General features: G+C 41.2%; 1 long non-coding RNA gene across 1 annotated transcript; it reads right to left on the bottom strand.

Annotated features, from left to right (window-relative positions):
- Nucleotides 1-202: 202 nt before the first annotated feature.
- LOC118453413 (uncharacterized) lies at nucleotides 203-12,393 on the bottom strand. The gene is made up of 6 exons (XR_015719746.1): nucleotides 12,353-12,393; nucleotides 11,885-12,027; nucleotides 2,861-2,997; nucleotides 2,269-2,732; nucleotides 1,206-2,162; nucleotides 203-1,010 (listed from the first exon to the last, which is right to left on the bottom strand). It is a non-coding gene; the product is annotated as an uncharacterized LOC118453413 (long non-coding RNA).
- Nucleotides 12,394-15,516: the final 3,123 nt, after the last annotated feature.

Raw genomic sequence — 15,516 nt, 5'->3', positions numbered from 1 at the left:
TTTTGTTCTGGTGCCCTCGTGATTCCTGTAGGTTTAGTTTAGTGTCTAGTCTGGGTCTTTGTGTAGTTGCTTCTTGTTTCCTGTTTTATTGTGAAAGTCCATGTCTTATGTGAATGTATTCAGTTTAGCTTCTCTTGTCTCGTCTCGTCAATTACTTCCAGCTGTGTTCCCCACCTGTGTATAATCTCCCGGTGTTCTTCTGTGTGTATTTAAGTCGTGTCCTCTCGTGTGCAGGTTGCTGGTCTGTCTGTGTTTCAACCGTGTGTTCATCTGTTCACCTTCCTTCATGTTTGTGTTTATGTTTGCTGTTCAGTAGTGATGGGCAGATGAAGCTTCGTGAAGCACTGAAGCTTTTCATCCAACTGGTTCACCCCAGCGCAAAGCGTCTTGAAGCTTCATTTGCTCTAGTAGGACATCTACTGGACGTAAAAATATTAGTTGGCATGAATTTGAAGAGTGTGGCATTTTGCACACAGCCTGTAAATGTCAACAACAAAAGGAGTGTGTAAAACATCTATATTGTAGTGATGGCAGTATACTGTGTATATTTATACTGGCAGTATGGAAAATGATTATTTGGAAATGCTTAAAATGGAAATGATCATTTAAGTGAGGTGAGGTGTGGTTGGGGTGTGGACAGTGGTTGTGCTTTTGTAACGTTGAGGTATGGACAGTGATTAGTGTTTAGGGGACACATCATTGGTTTTTATTTAAAAACAACAGTTTCTCCAATGTGGCAGGTTGTAGGCGATTTCCTTTTTTGGACAATATTTCCCCTGCTTTTGAAAACACTCGCTCACAGGGCACAGATGAGGCAGGGGTACACAGGTATGTCATTGCTAACTTATATAAGTGAGGATAGACATATTTTTGTCTCTCCCAGTATTTAAGGGGTCCTCCAGCCTTCCAATATTTGGCTCCATCATGGACCTCAATATTCACGTCTGCTGTCACATTTTGTGTCTGTGTCTGCCTGACACTTTCATCCAGGCGACGGCACAGGTTGTTACCTAAACAATAAGGAGAGTTTTATGTGATACTAACAATTCAATTTTCAATTCATTGTTATTTATATAGCGCCAAATCACAACAACAGTAGCCTCAAGGCGCTTTATATTGTACAGTAGATTGTTGGGTTTTCCTCTGTATCTATTATTGTACAATCAGTTTATATAAATGCAACTCAAATGCAATAACAATCGTACCGTGGGAAACAGCCTCAACAGTTTGTGACATTGATGGCTGTGGTGGTAGTGCGGAGGAAGAGGAGGTGGTGGAGGCCCTCATTACGGAAGCACATTCTGCTTTCAGTCTTTTTTCTGCTTCGCTAGCTGTTGCAGGGCTGAGTTTTCTGAACCTTGGGTCAGCAGTGTTGTAAGGAACATAATGCTCATGGTTTGTATTTTATCCAGCTTCTCTCTCAATAGCATCCTCAGCTTCTGAGCCAGAGAAGACCCAATGGATGGTGATTTCTCCATTTGTTCATTGAGGCAATGAACAAGCATAGTGAGCAAAGGTATGACCTTTGACCCAGACACTCTCTTTTTTTCCTGAGAGAGCTCAGTGGTTGCATCGTTAAATGGTGCTAGGACAACCAGACACGCGTTTCCGCAGGTCCTTCCTCCCTGCAGCTGTCAGACTGTACAATCAGAACTGCTCCCAACAAACATAGATGTTTACATCAGCGCTGTATCTTGCACTATTTTATCAACCGATTCACACTATAACCAGGGTTGCCTCTTATCTGTATTTAATTTTATTTAATTTAACAACAGTATGGTACTCAGTTTTTGGTAACCATTGTCCTTCATGTAAATATGTAAAAATTGTGTGTGTTTCTGTTCTGTGTCTTGTGTACTGTTTGTTTGTATATGTGTTTTCTTGCTGCTATTACACCCAAATCTTCCCTTGTGGGACAATTAAAGGATTATTCTATTCTCTTCTATTCTATTCTATTCTATTCACTCTGAAATTATACCAAATTCCTCAGATGAAATAGGTGGGATGTCTGTTGTGAGACTTGCCAAAGCAGCACCCACTGGCTCCCTTTGCTCGAACAGTCTTTGCAGCATATTATAAGTGCTGTTCCAGCGGGTTTCCACCTCCTGTATTAGTTTGAGTTGAGGCTTCCTTAGTTGTTCCTGCACCACTGAAAGCCTCTCCTTACAAAATACAATTAAAAAAAGCATACATTAGATTGTCAAGGGAGCAGAACTATACACTTAAGTAGCATTAAAGAAACTGTAATTAAGCCGCTTAAGAACTTACCTTTGCAGTGGTACTGCTCCTGAAATATCCCACAATCTTCCTGGACTTGGCTCGGATGTCAGAGAGCTCAGTGGTGAAGAAGGCCCTTGACTTAAGTTCAGGGTATGAGCTATGCATATGGCATGTTTAAGTCTTAGCTCCCTTGCACAAGCCCCCATATTGGCAGCCCCATCTGTTCCTAGGCATGTGACTTTGTCAGTAATTGTCCATTCTGTCATGAGTGAGCCTTTCACTTGTGCAATATTTTCTGCAGTGTGTGCATTAGGAAAATATTGCACTCCTAAAAAAACGGTGTTTAATGTGTTGGACTCATCAACAAAATGGCAGGTGACTGCAAGATAGGCCTCTGTGTTGATGGAGGTCCACATATCTGATGTCAGACTCACAGCTGCTGCCTTGTCAATGCTAGCCTTAGCTTTCTCATTCATCTCCTGGTACCTGGCCTCCACCATGACTTTCAGGGCCTAAAGGAAAGAAAAAACATTTTGTTTAAAAGTACGACGTGGCTGTGAAGCAGTGTGTAGGGTAGCTACACAGTCCTGCCTGTTCACATTTTATTCTGTAAAAACTAAATTTTCACTGCTTTTATGACCTTTTTAGTGGGGAGAACATAGCTAGGATTTAATGATTTAACAAATCTTTTGAATCCTTTGTCCTCCACAATGCTAAATGGTTTGGAGTCCTCAATCACCATGCTAACCAGGTCGTCATCTATTTGAGATTGTTCTCCTGAGGAAAGACAAAAACAAAGCACAAATATAAATATCACACACGCAACTTATTACAGTTGTGTAAAATTGCTCTATCGCGATAGCGCATGTTGATGATTTCTTCAAGCTGCGCCTGTTTTGGTCGAAAGCATCGCAGTGGCTACAACAATTATCATCTGCAAATTATGCCAGGCGACAGTCATAGCAAATAGATGAAGCACTTTTGAAATATGGGGAAAGCCAAAAACTGCGCTTCCTCCACTTCCGTAATATTGATTCATTAATGTTGAATTCTCTCGCAGCTGCTCTATTCCCATGTTGTTGCAGTATATTAATAACTAACCTCGTATTGTGGATGAATAATCTCAGTTGTTCTCCTGACTGAAGTTTGGCCCGTGTATAGCATCCTGCTATGCGATTGCATTTGTCCCTGACCACCAGAATCCCTCACGTTAACTTTTATCGAGTGGAAAAAAAGTTGGCGTTCATCCTCCAGCTTCACTGTGCTAATGTTATACTAACATAGCTGTGTCGCTAGCAATCGCGTAGCACAACATTATATACCAGGTAGTCCAACTTCAGTAACCCTGCAAACGCCACTGCTGTTTAATTTTCTGTCTTCATTTATGTTGGAAGTGGTGCAGAGCTGTATGTTTTAATTAGTTTCAAAAATCTCTCAGTCAGAACATGGTATTTCATGTTTAGGTGTAAACTAGCGAGCTAACTTCCAACTCCGTTAAATTTAATAAATTCTGTTTTCATGGATGCATGGATGTTAAACTTAATTGTTGCACCCAATAAAGCAGCAACGCTGATGATTTAATTAAAGATGAAAGAATTTAGACCGTTTTTTACTCTTAGTGTTCGTTTGACTTTGGGACCTGAAGTGGACGCAGTTTTGGACCCTGCGAAGCTCCTCACTATGGCAGCCGTAATGCTCTGACAATCCATCAAGCAGTGCGGCTTACCAAAGTTGTACTAAAACATTTTTAACAGATTTCTGCACACCAATATTGGTTCGAGGTCAGTAAGCACAACCAGAATTCATAAATAAGGCACACTCTCAATTTTTGAGAAAATTAAAGGATTTTAAGTGTGCCTTATAGTGTGGAAAATACGTTATACAGAAGAAAAGAATATATCGTGATATATATCGTTATCGCACATGCTTCAAATTATATCGCCCAGCCCTAATTGTATTGCACCATCAGTATTATGAAAATACATCTTCTGTAGAAATTTACATACCTTGTTGGGAGATATAAGATCAAAATGTTCCCACACAGAGGAGAACATCCTCCTCTTCTAAGCTGGCTCCATTCTCTCCTGACTTTCTCTCCTCACTCTCCTAAACCTCTAAACTCTCTCCAAACTCTCACTAACCACAACTCTCCATCAAACACCCACATTTTGAATGAAGTCTGAGGGGTTTATATCGCTGTCATAGCTCGCAGCAAAGTTCGAACCACTTCCTGAACCAGTCACATGGTACAGCCGGGCAGTGAGGCTTCGGACGTCATCATTTTCAGCTTAGCCATAAATGAAGCAAGTCTCGTTACGCGCATCGCGGAAACGCCCCCTCCATTACTCGACATGACTTTGGAAATGTCTTTGTAACCCTTCCCAAATGGATAGATGTCAATGACTTTGTTTCTCATATTGTTTCTTTAGATTGCAAAGTGATGCATTGGCTTTTTGAAATTTTTTAGCCTACTTCACTTTGTCAGACAGGTTCTGTTTTAGGAATTTCTTCATTCAGCAGGTCTGTAATAATCAGGTCTGAGTGTGGCTAGTGAAACTGAACTCAGCTTTACAAAAACTGTTAATTGATGATTTAACAAGAGGAGCAGAGCGGGGGGGCTAGGAGGAGAAGTTGGCCGTCCGACTGGGGTCTGGAATGTGGGGCCTCCCTGCTGCTGCGGAGTCGGGGAGGTCTGTTTCTCCCCACCCCAGGGAAAAGGGTAACACCACCTGGGTCTGGGTGCAGTTTCCCCCTCCAGGGGTAAGAGTACCTAGACCCAGGGCTTAGAGTACGCTTGGGGAGTGTGATTGTGTGTAGTGTCTCTCTATGTCTGTCTCCACGTTGGGTGAGTGTTGAGTAATTACATATGAGAGCATGAGGGTAAATGGTAAATGGACTGGTTCTTATATAGCGCTTTTCTGCTCTGTCCGAGCACTCAAAGCGCTTTATACAGCTAATTCATTCACCCAATCACACCCATTCACACAAGCACTTCTAAGCTTAAGTGCTAAGTATCTAACATTCATACACAGTCACACTCCGATGGATGCATCGGAGAGCAACATGGGGTTAGTATCTTGCCCAAGGATATTTGGCATGCAGACTGGAGCAGCCTAGGATTGAACCACCGACCTTCTGGTTAGTGGCTGATCCGCTCTGCCACCTGAGCTACAGCCACCCCAAGGTGGCTGTAGCAGGGGTACAGGGTGGGAATGGATGTTTGTATCTGTGTGTGCCTGGATGTCTGTGTCCATATGTCAGGTCGGGTATCAGATGCCACCTCTCTTGGAACATCCCAGGTTCTCCAAGGTATGGAGGCCCATCTCCCCCACCACTTCCCCTACCAGTGGCAGACGCCCTCAGACATCGGTGCGTTGGTGGTTCTTTGTGTCCGGGGATGGGCGTCCAGGTACACACTGGCTCACTCCTTGGTGGCTGCTTATTGGAGCCTGGGGTTCACTCGGACCACTTCGGGGGTCGGGTGCCCTCGGCCTCGGGCTCGGTCAATCTGGCACAGCTGGCTGCCGGCGATGCTCACGGGCACGTCACTGAAGAACCCCCCCCTGGCTTCTTCTCCGCGGCTGCTGATTGACCCCTCATCTGGGACTCTCGTCAGCTCTTTCTGGGATAGTGGCGCGGCTGCCCCTCTGTTGGTCTTCCTTGGTCTCTTGTGTTCTGAGGGCCTCTGAATGTCTGGAGTTTTGATCTCCTCCATACCTGCTTCATGCCCTGGTGGACGGGGCTGTGGCTCCCCACACCCTCTAGCAGATCATTACATGAAAGAACCTTTTAAATACAAGCGCGTTCATGCTCACAGGTGTATACACGGGTGCTCACACACACAAACTACACCCTTTTTGGCTCCTACCTCAAAGCACACTGTGCGCTGTCGATCTTACGTGCTGCACAATAATTTTTAATATTTAGTATTTACAGTTATATTCCCATATATCATCGTGATGTTGTTTATTCTATTGCTCTCGTTTTCTTCTGCTTGTTTTCTTTTTTTATTCTCAACAGGTGAAATTGAAAAGTATCTACTGTTATCTATTGTTAGCTAGTTTATTGTGATAGTGTTTTTTCATTATGTTGCTCTTTGTTGTTTGTTTTCTTTTCTGGTTTTTTTATCTCCATACAGGTGATCCAGGTGTTTTGTTTGTTTTTCTTTTTTTTTTCTTCCCCGCGGCAGCCGGGGAGAACAGAGCCACGCGGTTTTCCTACCATAGTAGGTTTTTTTTGTTGAGGATAAGTTAAACCTGACCACTCCTGTAAGATCAGCAAACTGTGGAATAAATTTTTTGTTACATCTTTTAACATCGGAGTCCCGTGGAGTTCTTTTTCCTCTTCAAACTAACGTACACGAGTGAAGCACAGGAAAACTGGTCTCACGGCTATACAGAATTCAATAAACAAAACTAAACAGAACCCAGGGACCATAGAATAAACCTTGGGAATAACAGGTGGACGTAGCATAATACAGAATGCCAAAAACGCACAAAACCCAAAACATTAGGTCAAAAGACCCAGGGCCATGACAGATGGATCTTTGTACTTACACCATGGATAGTGGCTCCAATGGCTCACTTTCTATTTTCTCTTTCACATGACTGTAATCTCCTGTGAGTAAAACAGTGTCAAAAAGCCATCCCATATGGAAAAGATATATATAAATCTTATACAGCTTGTATCTGTCTTGTGTGAAACTTGTATGAAAAGCATACAAGAGTGAAAACAGATATAAGATCCCTTGAAAAACTATATAAATGAAACTTGTATGTTTTGGATACTTACTAAAACTTTCATGGGTAAATCATATAAGCCTTATATGATTCACTATATGAAGTAGGCCACATCTGATGCAAGTTTTTCCTATTTCTTTTCCATATGGGATAGCATGGGAGGCATTGGGAAAGGTGACACGGGAGCACTGGATAGAGGGGCAAATATGTTTCTAGCACATGAAGAGAGAGGCTGCAAGCTACACGCTGAAGCAAAGAGCATCTAAGTAATACTAGATACTTATTAGTCTTAACAGTTTAGAAACTAAACATGCGGTTGTGAAATATTGCAGCCTAAGAAGACATTCTGGTACCAGAGAGGAGGAAGCCAACTCTTAAGAAGTCCTCACTGATGAATAGATTAATCACAGGTGCATTGTTCCATGAGTTATAATAATTTAGACTGCCTCTTTAACAAAGGAATGCTCTCCAGAGATTGGAGATAATCAAACAGTACACAAAAACACACAATCACGACAACGTTTATAATATAAAGGATTCTAAGAGCAAAATATGAAAAAATAAATGTTTAAAAATTAACCATCAAACAGTCAAGAGCAAATAAACCATAACTACAGTATCTATTAAGTGCTTGATCAAGTAGTTTAGTCATCTTAGTATCACTGAAAGTGGTGTTTTAATTTTAACAGAGGAGTTGTAAGGATTTATCTATAGCCCTGTTGTGAAACACAATTTTTAACAAAAACTATAACAATGGGTACCTTCCAACTGTCAGCCAGTCAGAACACAGAACTTTGCTTTGTAACACACAATCTTTAAAAAAAAAAAAAAAAAAAACCTTAATTAAAGGGACCTTCCGGCTGTTAGCCAATCAGAAGCCTTAAAAAAAAAAAAATACACATTGTGTGAATATTCATGAGCAGGTGCAGTACCCAAATCGATCTCCAGGGGCGCTGTGTTGATACACAGATTATACACAAAAGTTGAGTAATTGTGAAAAGTAAGGACTTTTTTTTGTTTTCACTGAAACTTAGAATTTAGGCTTTTGACACTTATACAAGCACCCTCCAATCGATTTTTCTTTCCATGAATTTGAGGACATCGGCCGATGTCCTCACAATTCCAAATGTCTTCTTGCAAAATGTCCTTACAAACCACCTCAGCGCGCGCACGCATGCGCACACAAAATAGAAAAAGCAAACACTAAGCTTAAAAAGCTTAATATACATTGAAGGGTTTATCATTGGTATAGAAGACTGTTTTGCTTGTATGACATTAGAACAGGGGTAGGCAACTCCAGGCCTCAGGTGCCAGTGCCCTGCAGGTTTTAGATATCACCCTGGGTCAACACACCTGAATCAAATGATTAGTTCATTACCAGGCATCTGGAGGACATCAAGACATGTTGAGGTGGTGATTTAGCCATTTAAATCAACTGTGTTGGATCAACATACATCTGAAACCTGCAGGACACCGGCACTTGAGGCCTGGAGTTGCTCACCCCTGCATTAGAAGAAAATAAGAAAAAAAAAAAAAAAAGGGTTAAAATCCATGTACATGATAATAAACCATGCACACCACAATATTTGTGGCACCCTGAGTATTTTAAGCATCAAAAACAAGTCTCAGAATTCTTGTTGAAGTTCTTTAAATGTGTTTTTGCCCCCCCGAAATCACCTTTTTTTGCTTTTGTTGTGACAATATTTTGTATCATAGCACAGAGCGAAAAGCTCATTTGCTCCCACCTGCTGTGGTGTTGAGGTGATATTTAGTTTTGCCAGTAGGTGGCAGTGGCGGCTGAGCTAAATGGGTGACTGGCAGAATAATCCCTTACAAAAATACCTGCAGGCCAGTTATTGTAATGGAAGCTGTCAGTAACACAGAACTGCTGTTTTGCTGTGTTTCAGCGCAATAAACCTCAATGTGCACCTGGATGAACCTTGTCTTCCTTCAGTGTATAACATCGTGTGCACCACATCGTTTTAACCGTGTGTCGTTTCTTTGCACTGACAAAGCAGCTTCTGTCCTCAACTGTCATCTTACCCTGATCCAGTTCAACAATTTGGTCGCTAACCAACTTCAATGCTGATGTTGTTTCTTGTTGGCTCGTTTTTGTTTTTCCATTTCTCTAGTCATTTCAGAGAAGAGCAAAAAATAACTGACCTTTTCGTGTGATTTCTAAATATTCCGTCAGAGCAACATTAATGTGATAACAGGTTAAGAGCGCCTAAAATGTCTTATTTGCTGATGTCAATATAAACCATTACAGAGAGCCACACAATATACCAGTACACTTCTCTAAAAGGAAACTTGACCTCAAAAGAGGATTTTCTGCCATTTCCTCGTGTTACATTTTAGTACACTAAAGTAGTCATCTCAGGCACTGAAATAAAGCCCTAGTCTAGGGTGACCAACCGTCCACTTTTCCCCGGACATGTCCATTTTTCACGTTGTGTCCGGGGGGATTTTCGAGATGGATGAAAACGTCCAGGTTTTCCTACAGGCCTACAGAGGACCCATATGTGCAATGTCATCCCCTTCTGGGATGTTGTAAGTGGTTGTTCCACGCTCACAGACCGGACCGAGCGTGGAGCGGCGCACTGAAAAGATGCCAAAGCGCAAGTGTATCTTTTCAAACAAACTGCAAAAGAAATTTCCCTCGTACCATCCCGGTCGGAACAAATGGGAGGTGTAGTGCACTGTGTGCACAGCTGGCACATAACGTTTGTGTGTCTAACAAAGGTGCCGGAAATCTTGTTGCTTACATGGACACAGAAAAACATAAAAAGGCTGTGCGAGGCGAAAATTCATCTAGTAAGTTGACTGAGTTCTTTGTTACACCTGGGAAAACGAGGATGCTGTTGTTCTGCAGCAGAAGGTGCACTAACGTTTCATGCTATGAAGCATCACAATAGCTACATACTACATACTAACAGGGAAAATATTCCCTGTTAGTATGACTCATACTTTGACTGGAAACAAAATGAATGCAAACAAAATTAATTGAGGTTAGAAACGCCAAATGAGACAGCAGAAACCATTGCAAAATACCTCACTGGTACCTCATTATAATTTTTCTTATACTGATTATTTCTGTAACATTATTTAATTCCAGAGGTTTTTAAGTTATCTGTTTTGCACTTGTTGACTTGTAAAAGCCTATATGACATTTTTTATTTCACCATTCATTAACCGCACAAAGAAGGCATGTTTTAAATTTAAACAGTATTATTAAAATTCTTCATGACTCGGCCAAATGTCCTCTTTTTTGGAAATCAAAATATGGTCACCCTATCCTAGTCTAAACTCGTAATCTGACTGTTCAATAACCCCACTGCTGTAACTGCTGCACATTTTTTTCCAGTACCATTGACTTTGACATGTCTGCATCCCAAAGCATTTTTGCCTGCTTACCTTTAGATTGCCAACAATTCACCCCTTCCTGCATCCAGCCACATTCTCAAAAAAGTCCCTGCAAAGACAGGTTCGGCCAGATGTAGCTATTGTGGTCACTGAAAATGTTAGAGCGCTATACAAGAAGCTGCAGATCCTTTAGTTGACAGAGGTCTTTCAGACACAGCAAGTCTGTCTTTGGTTCCTCACAGTGAAATCTACAGGAGACCACACAGAAAACTCCCATTTTAGACTGCTGATAATCAGCTGTGGTAGTGCGGGAGCAGCTAGAAAACAAAAAAACAACAACAACAAAAAACAAACCACCCAGGATAGTACCCCTATTAAATAACTCACAGTGAATCAGAGAACACGGTGAAATGAAATGAGAAAATGAACTCACAGGATTTTTCCTCAGTTTTCTTAACATCTTGTATGGCAGGGGTAGGCAACTCCAGACCTCGAAGGCCGGTGTCCTGCAGGTTTTAGATATCACCCTGAGTCAAAACAGCTGAATCAAATGATTAGTTCATTACCAGGCCTCTGGAGAACTTTAAGACATGTTGAGGAGGTCTTTTAGCCATTCGAATAGCTGTTGGATCAAGGACACATCTAAAATCTGCAGGACACCGGCCCTTGAGGCCTGGAGTTGTTCACCCCTGGGTTAAATGTCTATGCCTGCTTAGCAGTGATTGTTACATGCTGAAGGATTTGTGAGAGATATTTTATAAAACATACTTTTATTTTTTTTACTTTTTATTTATTTATTTACAGTATGACCGCGGTGAATAGTAATTTTGGCCAGTAAATTAGACAATCGTGATGTATTTAATGAGACTGGTTATTGAATATAACTGTGTCTTCATCCTTGGGACCCATAACACATCCAGCCTAAAAGAAACAAAACAACGAAGTACAGTCCTTACTTAAGCTCTCTGTACTATATGTAACCCAGGTCCCACGTAGCTATGGTAAAGCTAGAGTATATAGTACAATGAGACTGGGCCTGGGTTCGTAGTGCTACTAATAATGATACCTGATACCCTCTAATTGAATTAATAAGGACCACCACAACTGTATTTTATACAAATTAAATCTCTCACCGGGTATTTATTTAGACAGCAAAGAAATCAATAAAATAAACAGTTACTTTTATAAAATGAATTGAATTCAAATAAACAAACAAAAATACTGTAAAAGTGACTACATGGGTTTTCACTAAAAGATTATCAACACAAAATACCTCGTTCTTAGGTGCCAACTGTTATTTCAGTTACAACAGCTCACACCTTTAACAGGGATGAATTTCAACCTCTGATAATAACTTTGCTTACAACTACACACTTACTCAATTTAAACCAAATTTGTAAAAGTGGGCCCACACACACACTGTCCACACTACACCGGTAGCACAGTGCTTGTTGCAGGCCTGATTCGAAGTTCGGGTGCAGTGAGGCCTAAAACTGATGGCCGCTTCACTCAAACTGAGCCATAAACAAAATACGTGCACTTTAGTTCCAGTTAGTACTCACGAGTCCAATGAGTTTGTTAGTGGGGCAATCAGAAACGGGCAGTTAGTTCACCAGTAGTGAAGACAGTCAGGGGTGAGAAAACAGCAGGGTCCATCCGGGCAGAAACCTCTCTCTCCCTCTCCTTTCAGAGCGTCCCTCGGCTTCTAAACATATTAAAACACTTGAGCTACAATACCAAATGCTATCACATAACGATTTAGCATTAGCATGCTTTGACTAAAAATCACAGAGCTAAACATACAGCATGGCATCACAGCACATAACGCGGTAAGCTGCGCTAATTAGCAAGCCGCTAGTTAGCATCACATATCACGCCATTTTACCACTATAACAAATAGTTACAGTACAAATGTCAAGGCACACAGTCTCATTTATCTCTTGCAGATCACAAATAAGTAATATCAGGACTACGGGTAGTCGACCTCAATGATACACTTAGATGCAAAATCTACACCACGTTTGCCTTACAACATCTCTCTCTTCGGACTTAACTTCTGTGTCCGCTCCCACAGATTCACACAAACCTTACCACTCGTCCCGCCCCCATAACAGAGAACAGTGACATTGACTGGCTCGTCAGCACAAACAACCAATGACAATACAACATTGAGGTAACTGACATTAGATGGGTAAATAAAATTAGGTTACACCACGACATATTGATTCTGCACAGAAAATGAACTCTAAATCATGAAACCCTTTTATTTATTGGACTCTTAACTGTAAATGAAATTACATTTGTACCAAAGCATATAATTTTTAAACCTTTTATCAACTATTTATATTTTAACCATTTTTTTTATAACAGCAGACTTTTTCTTTATAGTGCAAGCCCGAATAATTGCAGACAGGGCTACATATAGAACCTGTTTAGTTTTGACCTGTTACGTGTCTGCAGGCTGCATGTTTTCTTTCCCTCTCCTTTTGTTTGCCGTTCCCTTAGGTCACAGACTGCAGGCTGATGTCAATCTGGGGCCGTCCAACTAATTAGAGGAGGGAGACCCTGATTGGACAATCCAGGAGTGCACACCTTGATATGGAGACTCACCTGTGGCTGGGCGTGGCCTTTGAATTATTTGGTACATGTGTGAAGTGTCTCTGCTGTCCTTCTTTTGTTTGATAATTGTGGTGGGAGTAAAGTGGACTAGGTAATTTTGGGGACCGCATACACTTACTCACGTAGAGTCTTTTTGTTAGCAACACTAGGTAAGTAGGTTGGTGCCACCCATGTCATTTTGAGCTTGTTTTGAGTTGAGGTTTAGGGTCTTTCCCTCTTGTTTTTGCTTTTCTAGGATAATAGCTCAGCTAAGTTTTGGATTTGTCTTTTTGGTGTTTTTTTTTTTTTTTTTTGGCACAACCTAACTGTCCCTTTCTTCCCCACATTTGTTGTTTGAATTTGGGTTATTTATTTTGTGAGAGCGTTGCCATTAAACCTTTTTCATAACACCTGTACCGAGTTTCCGGAGTTGTTGTGTTATCCCCTCCTGCCCTCGAGGAGACGTAACATGACCAAAACGTCCCAGGGAAGTCTTGCACTCAAAGTCAACTATTCAAGTTTGTAATATCAAATAACTCCATTACAACATGGCTTTAGTCCTGATGCTGAGGAGATTACAATTTAAAGAATTTACATTACAGAAACTGTTAAGACACAGTATGGTCTATAAATGTCTTGGAAATAGTTTTTATTTTAGCGTCTGAACAGAACCATGGTGTAATTAAACAGTGTGAGTGATGACTTTCAGCTTTAGTTTTATGTGTTTTAATGCTCCACTGGTGGAGGACATTTACACTTTGTCCGTTTATGTGATGTTGCTGTTTTCAGTTCCTTCAGTCTAAGAAGGTTAGAAATTCTTTAACTTACAGAAGTCCAGTTGTTCATCCACCTGGATGACTGAGAACCTACACACACCTTTCTTTACTTTTACCACAATTTGTACACTCCATTTAGAAATAATTCTCATGCAAAGGGCTCTATTGGCATATTCAAGGACAACCCACAAGATTTTTTTCAATATACAATACACTGTTAAACATTTTATTTATCCATCCATCCATTCGCTTCCGCTTATCCTTTTCAGGGTCGCGGGGGACGCTGGAGCTTATCCCAGCTGTCATAGGGCGAGAGGCGGGGTACACCCTGGACAGGTCACCAGTCTGTCGCAGGGCCAACACACAGGGACAGACAACCATTCGCACTCACATTCATTCGCACATTCACACCTAGTGACAATTTGGATTTTCCAATTAACCTATCCCCACAAGCTGCATGTCTTTGGACGGTGGGAGGAAGCCGGCGTGCCCGGAGGGAACCCACGCAAACACGGGGAGAACATGCAAACTCCACACAGAAAGATCCCGGCCTGATGGTGGAATTGAACTCAGGACCTTCTTGCTGTGCGGCAACAGTGCTAACCACCGTGCCACTGTGCTGCCCCTTTATTTATAGCTAGTAATAACTAAATGCCTCTTTGATTATGCACTTTAATCTTGCTGTGGACCAATGAGACAAAAAGTTGAACTTGGAAGGTTTGCAATTCAGTAAAATTGACAAGTGAAGAATTTAAAGAGTCACTTGCAGCAATGACAATTAATATAACTTTTGCATATATCCAGAGACTCAAAAGAGCTACAGATTCATAACCCCTGAACTAGCGGCTTATAAATTTAAATAAAATAAAATATTATAAATGAAGTGGGGAAAAGCACCGCATGCACTCATTTGCATAAATTCCTGATGCTGAGATTTTAACCATAAACCAAGCCTTTAAGGCACAGTGATTCACAGTTTTAGTCAACCAAGCCAACACGAATGCAATAAAATAATTTTAGTTCAACTATAACCATATATGTACTTATTAAATTACTAATTACACAAAACAAGTTTAACAGCAACAAATATAAATCCTAAATATATGTTGTCAATGGTATGGTAACTTTTATTGTCCCCGATGGGAAATTGATTTGCAATATGTACATACAGAGAGATTGGAACATGTTATAGGCATCAAGGATCCTGCCCTTTATTGGTTTAAATCAGGGGTCCCCAATCCCAGTCCACGAGGGCCGGTGTCCCTGCAGGTTTTAGATGTGTCCCCGGTCCATCACAGCTAATTGAAATGGATAAATTACCTTCTCAACATGTCTTGAATTTCTCCAGAACACTGGTAATGAACTAATCATGCGATTCAGGTGTGTTGACCCAGGGTGAGATCTAAAACCTGCAGGGACACCGACCCTCGTGGACTGGGATTGGGGACCCCTGGTTTAAATCCTACCTCTCGGGTAGGACTTTCTCTGTCATGATGGGCTGCTATTCGTCCGCCGCTGCCCCTGTTTGCTGTGGAGTACCACAGGGGTTTGTGCTGGGCCCTTGCCTCTGTAGCACCAAACCTCTGGAATAGTCTTCCTGCTACCATTCATGCCTCTGACTCCATTTAATCCTTTTAAGCACGCTTGAAAATTATCTATTCAACCTGGCTTTTCTGAATTCTCACCGCTCATTAATTGCTGTATCGTATGCTGATTTCTCCCTATCTCTACTTACTAATGTTTTTGTTTGTTTCTCTATTTTACCTTGTTTTAATGACTTACTGTTCAGTGTAATCCATCCATCCATCTTCTTCCACTTT

This window comes from Neolamprologus brichardi, chromosome 11 (assembly GCF_056152115.1).
Source record: "Neolamprologus brichardi isolate AB-2024 chromosome 11, ASM5615211v1, whole genome shotgun sequence".
In the NCBI taxonomy this organism is placed as follows: Eukaryota; Metazoa; Chordata; class Actinopteri; order Cichliformes; family Cichlidae; genus Neolamprologus; species Neolamprologus brichardi.
Note: the sequence above shows the minus strand (reverse complement) of the source record. Positions and strands in the feature narration are given on the sequence as shown.